Source organism: Lutra lutra, chromosome 10, assembly GCF_902655055.1.
Source record: "Lutra lutra chromosome 10, mLutLut1.2, whole genome shotgun sequence".
NCBI classification, from domain to species: Eukaryota; Metazoa; Chordata; class Mammalia; order Carnivora; family Mustelidae; genus Lutra; species Lutra lutra.
This window is the reverse complement of record NC_062287.1, coordinates 470,203-481,894: the sequence shown is the minus strand read 5'-3', so window position 1 is coordinate 481,894 and position 11,692 is coordinate 470,203. Positions and strand designations below refer to the sequence as shown.

Genomic DNA, 11,692 nt, shown 5'->3' with positions numbered 1-11,692 from the left:
CGAGGCGAGATGGAGGTGGGGCCAGGCTGAGGAGCCGAGCCTTTCGGCGGGCGCGAGGCCGAGGGGGCGGGGCCACGCGGAAGAGGTACTGCTGACGGCAGGGGCGGGGCCACGCGGAGGAGACCGGGCTCGTGGCGGGGGCGGGGCCAGGCGGAGAAGGGTACACCTCCCTCCCCCTTTCCCGGGGCCACCGGCACCCCCGCGCGCAGGCTCCTGCTCCTGCTCCGGGCGCAGCGGCCCTGGGAGAGGGGGTGCAGGTGCCTTCTTGCTGAAATGGACTCCTAATCATAATTACTCAGCATAGATTGATTTCCTAACCCGAAGCCTGCTATCTCAGGTTTCTGGTTCAGCGGCATGACTCAGACATTTCTGAAGACATTATATTAAGTTAATTAGGTTTATTTTGGAAGACATAAGTCTGTATGACTAGTTGGAAAACTATTCTCTTTTACCATTTGGCTTTTGTTCTTTTCGATTTACATCTGAAGGCTAAAAGACTTTTCCATACACACTCCGGTAGGGAGTGCTGGTTGATAAAAGTACACACTTATTTATATTATGTTTATTTTTTTAAAATTTTTATTTTTAAGTAATCGTTATACCCAGCCTACAGCTTGAACTCAGAACCGTGAGACTGGGTCCCATCGCTTTACCAGCTGAGCCACAGGTGCCCGAAACAAATACCTAGTAGTTTCTACTGAAAATTAACTTTTCTCTCTCCATTGGTTTTGTTTCGTCTAACAGCAGTGTATCTGGACACGATGGTTCGACTGAACCGTTTCTCGACTTTGGGAGGGTGTGAAGGCAATACTGATTCAGTAGGAACTAGGCGGGTGGACTTTTAAGTTTTGGTCTTTCCTGGGCTAGTGCTGTCCCATCAGCTACGTCAGCCACGCGATCACGAGGGCGAAGAGCCCCTAAGCTCACCGCCAGTGTGAACACGTCCTGCCGCTCCGCCCTGTCGCTGTCCCGACAGTGTCTCTTGTGCAAGATGCTAGCAGCCCGGCGTAGGCCGCAGGGCCCTGAGCTATGACGTTCAGTAGGCCACATGCAGCAAACGCGTTTCTGACTCCTGACATTTCCAGTTTATAATGGGCTTGTTGAGATTGAATCCTATTGTAAGTTGAGGAAGATGTGCGTTATTTTCTGTTACTGATTACTGTCCATTGCATGAGGATGCCCACCGCTGACACTTTTGGGTTTACAGTGTGAAACTATTTTGAAAGCAGATATGAACATTTTGGGGGCTTTTTTTTTTTTTTTTTTTTTTTAAATGAACTCACCCTTATTCCTTTTGGAAATATATACAACATTGGAAGAGCTTGGTCATAGGGTCTAAGTAGGTCTTGCTGTACTGTATACTGCCAAAACATTTTCTAAAGGGGATGAATTTACACTCCAACCAGCTGGCATCAAATTTCCAGTTCTACATTCTTGCCAACACATAGCATTAGTTTTTAAAAATTTTAGGCTCTCTGCTGAGGTTATATTTCTCGTTGTGATTTTGAATTTGGGTTTCCTTGATAGTTGTTGAGCAATTTTTTTAATAGACATATTGGCCATTTGAATATTTTCTTTAATGATATACTTATTTAAGTGTTTTGTCCATGAAGCATTGTCCATATTTTTAAAATTTATTTTTAGAAAATGTTTCGTCTGGATGTAAGTCCATTCCCAACTAGATGCATTGCAATTATTTTTTCTTTTAAGTAAGCTCTAAGCCCAGTGTGGAGCTTGAACTCATGACCTCAAGATCGAGAGTAGCGTGCTCCACCGACTGAACCAGCTAGGCACTCCTCAAATATTTTCACTTTTGTCTATAGCTTGCTTATAACTTTGATACTCACGAATTCGAATTTTAATGAAGTACAAATAATTCTTTTTTTCGTACCATTTTTTTTTTTGCCTACGCAGAATTATGGCAATAGTTTCACATTTATGTCTATGATCCATCTCAAAATATTTTTTAAAGCTAATTTTTTTCCCCATATGGCTACCCAGTTGACCTAGCTCTACATATATTTTTGTAAGTTTCCTTCTGTTTTTATGACTGAGTAATACTCTGTTGTACATAGGTCCCAAATCTGTTGTTTCCCCCAGGATTAGGGTTCCGATTAGGACCAGAGCATGGGTTAGGGTTAGAGTTAGGACAGGGTGAGGGTAGAGGTCTTTTGGCCTGCACTACAGAGACCTCTCCAGAGGGCTAAGTTTAAGGTTAGGGTTAGGGGTTACTGGTTATGTGAGGGGTTAGTGGTACGTGAAGTTTTAGGGTCAGGGTTGAGGTTAGGGTTAGGATTAGGGTTGGCATCCCTGGCATCCTGCCCTCAGAGACGTCTCTGGAGAGTAAAGCATCCGCCTTCTCTGGGTGAGAATAAACATGGCAAGCACCCACCGTGCTGGGGTAAAGAGGGGCTTTGGCGCTGTGAACGCTCTTTAAGTGGATCTTCAGTTGGTCCTTCTGTTCCGATCTCTTACCTATTACTTCCATTTTCGGAAATACTACAAATTCTCTTTTTAAAGTTTTTATTTAAATTCTGGTTAGTTAACATACAGTGTAATGTTAGTTTCACGTCCATATATCACTCAGCACGACAGGTGCCCTCCTTCATCCCCCACGCCCTTCCGTCTGTCACCAGCAGCGTGTTCTCTGTAGTTCAGAGTCTATTTCTTGGTTTGCCTTGTTATCTCTTCTCCCTTTGCTCATTTGTTTTGTTTCTTAAATTCCACATATGCGGGGCACCTGTGGCTCAGTCAGTTACATGTCCTTCGGCTCAGGTCGTGATCTCAGGGTCCTGGGATTGAGCCTGGAGTCCAGCTCCCTGCTCGCATGGCTTCTCCCTCTGCCCCTCCCCCGGCTCATGCGCTCTCTCTCTCTTGAATAAAATCTTTAAAAAAAATAAGATGGCATTCATATGCTTTCTAGACCTAGCTTTGCCCTTATTCCAGATTTGGGCTGAAACACTCCCACTTCATGGTGCCATGATCTCGCTCGACCACCTGGGAGCTGACCGTACCCGGAGGGTCGGCAGGTGGCAGGATGATAACCCTGGGATGATGTGATGACCACGGTGGTGATACCATAGTAATAAAACGCAGCCGGCCTTTGAACAGAGGGAGGCTTAGGGGCGCCAACGGCCTGCGCCCAAAATGCACGCAACTACTAAGAGCGCACTGTTACCCAGGGGCCTATCCATGACATGGTCACTGAGCACAGTGTCTGCTCTCTCTGTGAGTCCTTATTCTTACAAGAAAGTCAGCTAGAGAAAACGTTACTAAGAAAAGCAAAAGGAAGAGAAATACATTCAGAGCACTTACCGTACGATATTTATTGAGAACTATCAGGTATGAGCGCACCCACACAGTTCAAATCAGTGTTGTCCAAAGGTCAGCTATAATGCCTAGTATTTTTGAACATGTCCCGTTTCACCGCACGTCGTTCTAGACATTTTCCATGGGCTGTCACTTCGTTCTGTTAGGTGAGTTAGTACTGCTGAGCCTTCTTCCAGCGCATTCGCGACGCTTTCCTAGAAACCAGCAGAGGCTGCAACAGCTGGTCTTTCCTGGCAGCCTGCCCCAGGCTTTCTGGAGTCAAGGGGGCCAGCGACCCTGCCCTCTGCCGCACATCACGTGCCGAGTGGAAAAGCACGAAGATTGCCTTCAATGCTGACTCAGTTCAAGGATTTGGTACATGTGCAAGGGTGCTTAGAAGCTGAAACAGGTCACGTGAACCCCCATTCACTTCCTACTCACTGGGTTAACCAGGAAAATGCTGATTCTGTCCTGCCTTGGAGGGAACTGTGTTTATCCCCACCCTGGACCTTTATGCTTGCCTGTCAGCCCAGGCTCCGCACGTTGGCCATATACGTAAGTGAAACCAAGAACAGCATTTGAGGGGCGCCTGGGTGGCTCAGTGGGTTAAGCCGCTGCCTTCGGCTCAGGTCATGATCCCAGGTCCTGGGTTCGAGCCCCGCATCGGGCTTTCTGCTCAGCAGGGAGCCTGCTTCCTCCTCTCTCTCTGCCTGCCTCTCTGCCTACTTGTGATTTCTCTCTGTCAAATAAATAAATAAAATCTTTAAAAAAAAAAAAAAAGAACAGCATTTGACCCAGACCTCTCTTTGGGACCCCTGGACCAGTTAACACCTGTCCCCAGGTTTTGCGATCTTGGCGCCTTACACAGGTTTTAGTATGTTTTCAGATTATTTAATTTGTAGTTCACTCTGCCTTCTTGAAGTTTAGTTTCCTGTTCTAATTTTGGCATCACAACCTTATGGTCTGGGGAGCCATCCATTTCTGTAGCCTGGGGAGCAGGGCGGGAATTCAGACAACTGAAAAATTAACTCTGTGCTAGGTGAGCTAACTTTGGGGTTTCTTATATTAAGACGAAGTTTTGAGTCCTTGGAGTCCTTCCAAAAAGATTTCTATGGACGATATTCCACGTTTTGACACGTGTGTTCCTGAGCTCCCTGCCGCTCATGGGCTCTTGGACTACGTCTGGCCAGGCTCTGCCGCTGGCCCCCATTGGTGTCCTGGGCACATCGTCGACAACTTCGAGCTACTGATGAAAGCTGCTGGGCGCAGCAGGACCGCACACAGAGCCGTCAGGCAGAGACAGGAAGACGTATCGTTGCTTACCCGTAGTGTATGGGTTCTAGTTACCTCGTTTGTCGACAAGAACATTAGACATTTTGTCCAGTGATTTTCAGAGAATAAGATCTGTTGGGTCTATGGCAATCTGTCGACCTCAGTGATTCCCAGGCTGTCCTCCATGGACCCCTGAAATCTTGGGACGAGTCTGGGGTCTGCTGGGGAGGAAGGCGAGTATGGCTTTGCCTTTCCTGCTTTTGTGGAAGTGGCGCCACTCTTCCCCGTTTGGGAAATCGAAGCCCAGACTACAGTCACACTTGCAAAAACGATTCTTTGACTTTACAATGTTTGAAATCCTTTCTCTCCCCCCGAAGAAATGACCATTGCTAAAAAGAGAGTTAAAATGCTCGTTTAGTGGCCAGCTCCTCTGTGTCCTTACAGTCCGGCTCCAGGTGTGTCTAGTCTGTGGTCTGGACACATTTCTAGGCCTTTATGGACTGGTCACAGTCACGATATGGGCCGGAGGAAATTCGCTCGGAGTTCTAAGAGGTGGAATAGCAGTTCAGAGTGTAAGTTCTGGGGCCCCATGTCCAGGCCTGCGGTTCCGGCTTTACTTACTCTGTGTGCGCCTTCGGGCAGCTCTAGCTTCTCGGCGGTGCCTGTTCCCGGGTGGTAAAGGGAGGGTTACTGCACCTGCATGGTAAGGCCTGGAGAACCAAGTGAGGCTCTCATGCTGTGTCCGCATGCTGGCATGCGGCAAGCGCTCGTTAAGTTATCATTAAATTATCATAGCGTCAATTGACATAAATTATAATTTATCAATTATAAATTGTCATTACTGCAATTTGTTCAAAAGCGGCCCAGACCGCATGTCATGTTTGCTTCTGGAGGATTACTCAAGTACCCTCGCTGGTGAAGGCTTGGGGCAAGGGTCTTCACAGAAGCTCTGGGTACTTGAATCTGTCGTCAAGTCACAGATGTTAACTTATGTTGACTGCTTTAATCCGAAAAAAGATGTATCAAAATATTTCACTAACAGGAAGTTTGAATTTTGCCTTAAAACTAAATGTATTTTGGAGATTGTGGGACACGAAAATGATCGCTCTTCTTGAAAGTGGGAAGTCCTCAAAGTAGTACATTCAAACAAGACTACGGTGAGGTTATTTTGCAAGATGCAGACTTGAACGAGGGGTCAGCATTTCTAACCACTGCCAGTACGGTGGGCTCGAGATAGACCTGCCCGCTGGGTGCGGTGCCCAGCCCACCTTCCAAACGGCCGGAGCGAAGAGCAGAACGCCCTGCCCCTTCCTGTGGTTCTTGTTTTGTTCTTATGTTCTTTAAAAACTTTTAAAAGGTGTGTTTCATCTGCTGTTTCTTGAGTTATCAAAGCTGAGAACTGAAGCGCCGGCAGCTCTTTAGGAACTGATGTGAGCGAGAGCATGTGCATGAGGGGCGCTCAGCAGGGCTTTCTGGGGAGAGATTTCCTTTTGTTTCTATCTGACTTACAAATCCCCAACAATTAAAAGCAAACCCTGCCAGTTAAATCCCATGTCATTTCCAGCTTGTCATGGAAATAAACTGGAAGGTGAGGAGAGAGTTTTATGTAACAGGCTGATTTCATTTCCCCCATTTAACAGGTGGCTTCATGGCTCATGATTCATTTGGAGGAAAGGTCCCCTTGGCTTCCTGGCCACACACACCTTCCAAGCCTCGTCTTGTAATGCTCGGATAGCCTCTCTGGGCCTTGGACGGTATTTTTGCCTCCAGATCCATTTTGTAAAATGCCATTTGAAAACCTTACTCGCTTGGGGTAGTAATGCACATTTGGAAAGAAACCTAAATAAGTACACGGATATTTTGTACTGGGGTACATCAGCTCCATTCTCCTAGAAGCGCAGTATGGGCATGTTAAGCCTATAGCTTTAATAGCTTTTTTTTTTTTTTTAAGTTGATTTATTTGAGAGAGAGAGAAAGGGAGTGAGCAGGAGGGAGAGGGAGAGAGAGTCTCCAGCAGCCTCCCCATTGAGCACGGAATCCAACGTGGGGCTCGATCTCAGGACAGCGAGATTCTCATCTGAGCTGGAATCAAGAGTCAGACACTCAAATGACTGAGCCACCCGGGCGCCCCAATAGTTGTTTTTTTAAAAAATCTCATTTATTCTTTTTTTTTTTTCCCCTCCCTCAAACTAAGGAGAAAACAATCCTACTTCTCTATGTTGATACAATCAATTCCATGGCAGGTCTTTATTCGAATCCCTAGACCTTAGAAATGTTATCTTCAGCTATTTGAACTTTCCTATGTGTGTTGGAAGGTAACTGGTACGTAAGAAAAAGTATTTTGTAGGTATAAATAACACATTGAGAGAAATATGACTCAGGGCGTCTGGCTGGCTCAGTTAGGAGCGCTTGTGACTCTTGATCTCGGGTTATGGGTTCGAGCCCCATGTTTGGTGTAGAGATTACTTAAAAATCTTTAACCAAGAAAGGAATGTGACTCATACTTCCTGTGTCCAAGTTCAAGACAAACTTCAGTCTGTGACACCATGAGTGAGGATCTCTGTGATGTGTCACTCATACATTTAACCACAAAACACAGTTGTGGTTTTTTGGTTTTCTTATATTTCTCTTAAGATTTTATTTATTCATTTGACAGACAGAGATCACAAGTAGGCAGAGAGGCAGGCAGACAGAGAGGGGGAAGCAGGCTCCCCGCAGAGCAGAGAGCCCGATGCGGGGTTAGATCCCAGGACCCTGAGATCATGACCTGAGCCGAAGACAGAGGCTTTAACCCACTCAGCCACCCAGGCACTGTATTTCTTTCTCTTAATCTTATTATTTTCTTCTGCTCTACCGTTCTCATTTTTTAAAATATTTTAAATGGTTTTTTTTGTGTGGTTTTATTTTTGACAGGTTTTATTGAGATGTAGTTCACATACCGTAATATAAAGTATACAACTCAGTGGTTTTTAACACAGTCACAGAATTGTGCGACCAGGGACGCCGGAGTGGCTCAGTGAGTTGAGCATCTGCCAGGAGTCCTGGGACCGAGTCCCCTCGGGATCCCTGCTCAGCGGGAAGCCTGCTTCTCCCTCTCCCTCTCCCCCTCCCCCAGTTGTGCTCTCTCTCTCTCTCTAATAAATAAAATCTTAAAAAAAAAGAATTGTGCAATCATCCCCACTATCTAATTTTAGAATATTTTCAGAACTGCATAAAATAACTCCACACCCACTAGCAGCAACTCCGTATTCTTCCCTCCACCAGCCTCTGGCAACTCATTCTAGCCGGCACTAAGCTCTCTTCTGCTCCTGTGGACATTTCATACAAGTGGAATCTCGCAGTACGTGGCCTTGCGTGACTGGCTTCTTTCACTCAGCATGAGGTGGGTGTTCGAGATTCTTCTACGCTGTCACGTGTCAGAACGTCATTCTTCTCTGTTGCTGAATAATATTCCGTTATGTGGATGCATCACCTTTTATCTATCCATCCTTCAGTTGCCGGAGAATGCTACTACGGAAAGCGCTGATAACGTTTGGGTACAGGTTTTTGTGTGGACATGTTTGGATTCTCCGGAAGACAGATCTAGAAGCACTTTCATTGCTTTTTCTATTTTAACTTTCATTTAACTAATTCTGAAATGAAATGTCTATATATTCTTATTCACATTTTTAGTTCTCTTATGAATCACCTCTTTATTTACATGGTAGTATTTGCTTTTGGTTGATTTGTCAAATTATGATTGCCACATATGATTGTCATATTTTGCAATCTCATGTTTAATAATTATTTTTCATTTAAACTGTACCAAAGTTACACGTAAAAATCTACAAGTATTATCATGAGATAGTCAGGGGCACCAATCTCCACTCCCTCTCAGTAGACACTTAATTCCTTCAGCTTTTGTATTTAATCCCGTATTTCCAAACAAAGTGCCTCTACTGTCATCCTTTTTTTTCTTGACTGTTCTGTGTCATATGTGTATGTTAAACTCCTCCTTGACATTTCTCATCCCACTCCCCACGCTTCTCCCGCATTTCCCCTCCTTTCAGCCTACTAAAATACTCACCAATATAGTGTAATTTTTATGTTAATATTTAATAATTGCATTCTTATGACTAGGTAAATACATTTTTGCTGTTGTCATGTAGTATACTATGAATATGTTTTTGTCTTGTCCAGCTTTTTATCTTGGTTATTAAAAAATCATCCATCTTTCATTCTTGCTAGCTCTCACTCGGCCAGAGTACAAGAGAAGAGTGCTCGAGCAAGGTAGGTTTCCTCTCAGTTTCCTCTTCTCACAGCAGTCCCTTTCACACTGGTCCTGACCAGCGCTTCCGAGGCCTGGTGCTCAGCTGCAGTCCTTATCAGCACCCTGGGGATTTCATCCTGCCTTGGCACTGGGTCCTCTTAGAGCCAGACACCAAGTCAGGGTTCCATGAGCGAAGATTCTATTAGGGAAACGCCTGTGAACAAAATATGGAGTGAGAAGCCGAGGGGCCTATCAGCCCACAAGGCAAGTCTGGCCGTGAGGGAAGGTCAGCAGAATGGAAGGGCCTCCAAGTGGCCCATCGGAGGCGTGTCTCTCCAGCAGGCGGCGCACTGTAGGAACAATGGCGTTTGGGGACCTGTGCATGGCAGGCATGGGCTGGGCGGCTGACAGAGCAGAGCGCCGAGGGCCTGGGGTCAGTCAGGCTCCTACAGTGGAGGGCAGCGGGCAGCATGCTCGTGGCCCCCAGAGCTGCCTTGTTTCCTAGATTTCTTTCTTTCTTCACGTACATTTTTGGAGCTGCTTGTCAAACCCCACAAAGAGCCTGCTAATGTTTTGGTTGGAATCGCTTCGAATAATTAAGGTCAATGAGAAGAAGTGACCTCTTTCTGAGGCGGAGTGTTCATGCCCCGTGATGCCGTAGGTCTTACAGAGTGCTGGATCTTATAAGACACTTTATTCAGAGGTCTTTCAGCATGTTATGTATATATATACATGTGTATGTATATATATATATATATACACATATATATATGTGTGTATATATATATAAATATATATAAAATATTTTTTTTCCAGAAAAGGCTTGCATATCTTTCAAAAGACTCATCATGGGTACTTAAAATTTTTGTCATTGATGTAACTGGTATCGTTTGTTCGTTTGTGGACCCCAGTGTAGGGCTTGAACTCACGACCCTGGGATCAAGACCTGGGTCGGGATCAAGAGTCAGAAGCTTAACGGACTGAGCCACCCAGGCACCCCTCTGATATATTTTATTTAAAAAACTGTCATTTTCTGTTTCTTGCTGGTGTATGGTCATGCTTTTCAGACTTGTCCTGTCTTGAAGCAAAGGGATCTGTCTTGTTGTTGTTGTTGTTGAAGACTGTATTTATTTACTTGAGAGAGAGAGCAAGCTAGAACAGGAGCGGGGGCAGCGGCAGGCAGATGGGGAGGGAGAAGCAGGCTCCCCGCAGAGCAGAGAGCCCCGATGTGGGACTCGATCCCAGGACCCTGAAGTCACGACCCGAGCCAAGGGCAGAGGCTTCACTGACCGAGCCGCCGGGGTGAAAGGCCCGTCTTTTACCTCCATGTCGACCAGGCAAGGGGTGAGGCTGCCCTAAGGGACTGAGCGTGACCCCACGTGTGAGGGGACCTGGGCCTGAGCGCAGGGGGCTCTCAGCTGCTGACACTCCAGCCAGATGGCCCACGAGCCCCGCCGCCCTGTCCTGAAGAGGCTTCTGTTAGGTGCACAGTGACCACTGAGAGCACTTTAACAGGTTAAAAGAAGGCTCTTCTATTCTTAGTTTTGTTAAATGTTTCTGCTTTGGTAAAAGAAGGGGCCACCCAGCTGTACGGCGGGGGACCCGGATCTGGGGTCTACTTGCTTCTTAAAAAGACTTTCAGCTAATCCTGTTCTGACCTCACTTTACTGACCACCCCCAAGCCTGCCATTTCCAGGGTTCCCTATTGTCTTTTAAACCCGAGCTTCTCTGTGTTTGTGCAAGACAGACCAGCGGGCTTCTAGGCTTCTCCTGCGGCCTGCCTTGGTCACGTGGGTCAGTGAGCGCCTGACCACCTGCTCTCCAGCCTTCGCAGACTTGGTGTGGTCTTCTCTCCTGTCTGGGGACCCGCTCCTTCGCATCCTGTAGTTGTCACTGAAGTTGGGTTCAGGACGGAGCAGAGGTAAAAAGTGAACGTTCCATTGCTCTTCTGCCTGGAAGCCTGCTCTGTGGTCTGACTGGGGGATTTGTGGGGCGAAGTCGAGCAGGTGTGGCCTGAGATCCCCCTTTCTCCTTCCTCGCCTTGGCTGGTGTGACCCATGTGTCAGGTCTTGCTGCTGCAGCCCTGGGCTCTAGGCAGCCTGCGCGCCCCCCCAGCCTGGGTTTGAGCTGCGACCCCCTTACCATCTGAGTTACTCCTGCTATAATGCTGACCACACTCTGCTGCAACTGCTTGTGGACGAGCCCTTAAGAGCTCAAAGGCTCTACGTGTACCGACAGCCGGACTGGATGGGGTCTCTGCTGGTCTGAAGCCCCAGGCACAGTGATGACTTAAGAGGTGTTCAGGACGGTCATGTTGCTTGAATGCACACATCAGTCACATAGCTTTGAGTTGATTTCCAATAAATACAGTAACTTGTAAAGCTTTCACTTTTCTGTAATTAATTTTTTCTTCTCTTTCTATGATGCAATTTAGAAAGCAAAGAGGCAAAATACTAGTTTAATTCTCGTGAACATTGGAATCATAGACGTCAGTGTTTTAACCAAGGTCATTTGGGAGGTGCTTGGGTTGTCTCCATGACTCCATGAGGAGTCTGGAAGAGATGCTGTGTCAAGTTCCTTCGTGCTTTCGAATTCTCTGCAAGTTACAGGCAGTGGTGTCCCTGCGTTGTGTGGGGACAAATGGGAGCTCAGAGCACCGCACACACACCTGACGCAGGTGTGACACTATGTGTCAGCTGCACTAATGGCAATCTCTTTGAGAGTTTACTGCACAAACTTCTTTTACTATCTGGACAGTATGGGGCGCCTGGGTGGCTCAGTGGATTAAGCCTCTGCCTTCAGCTCAGGTCGTGGTCTCAGGGTCCTGGGATCGAGCCCCGAATCGGGCTCTCTGCTCAGCAG

The 11,692-nt window shown here is 46.7% G+C and overlaps 1 long non-coding RNA gene across 2 annotated transcripts; it reads left to right on the top strand.

Moving 5' to 3' along the window:
- The first annotated feature begins 39 nt into the window (after nt 1-39).
- LOC125078638 (uncharacterized) lies at nt 40-10,994 on the top strand. Of its 2 annotated transcripts, none has more exons than XR_007120947.1 (5): nt 40-1,118; nt 7,846-7,963; nt 8,809-8,850; nt 10,578-10,751; nt 10,897-10,994. It is a non-coding gene; the product is annotated as an uncharacterized LOC125078638 (long non-coding RNA). The 2 variants fall into 2 exon arrangements; XR_007120948.1 differs by having other exon boundaries at nt 40-1,134.
- Nucleotides 10,995-11,692: the final 698 nt, after the last annotated feature.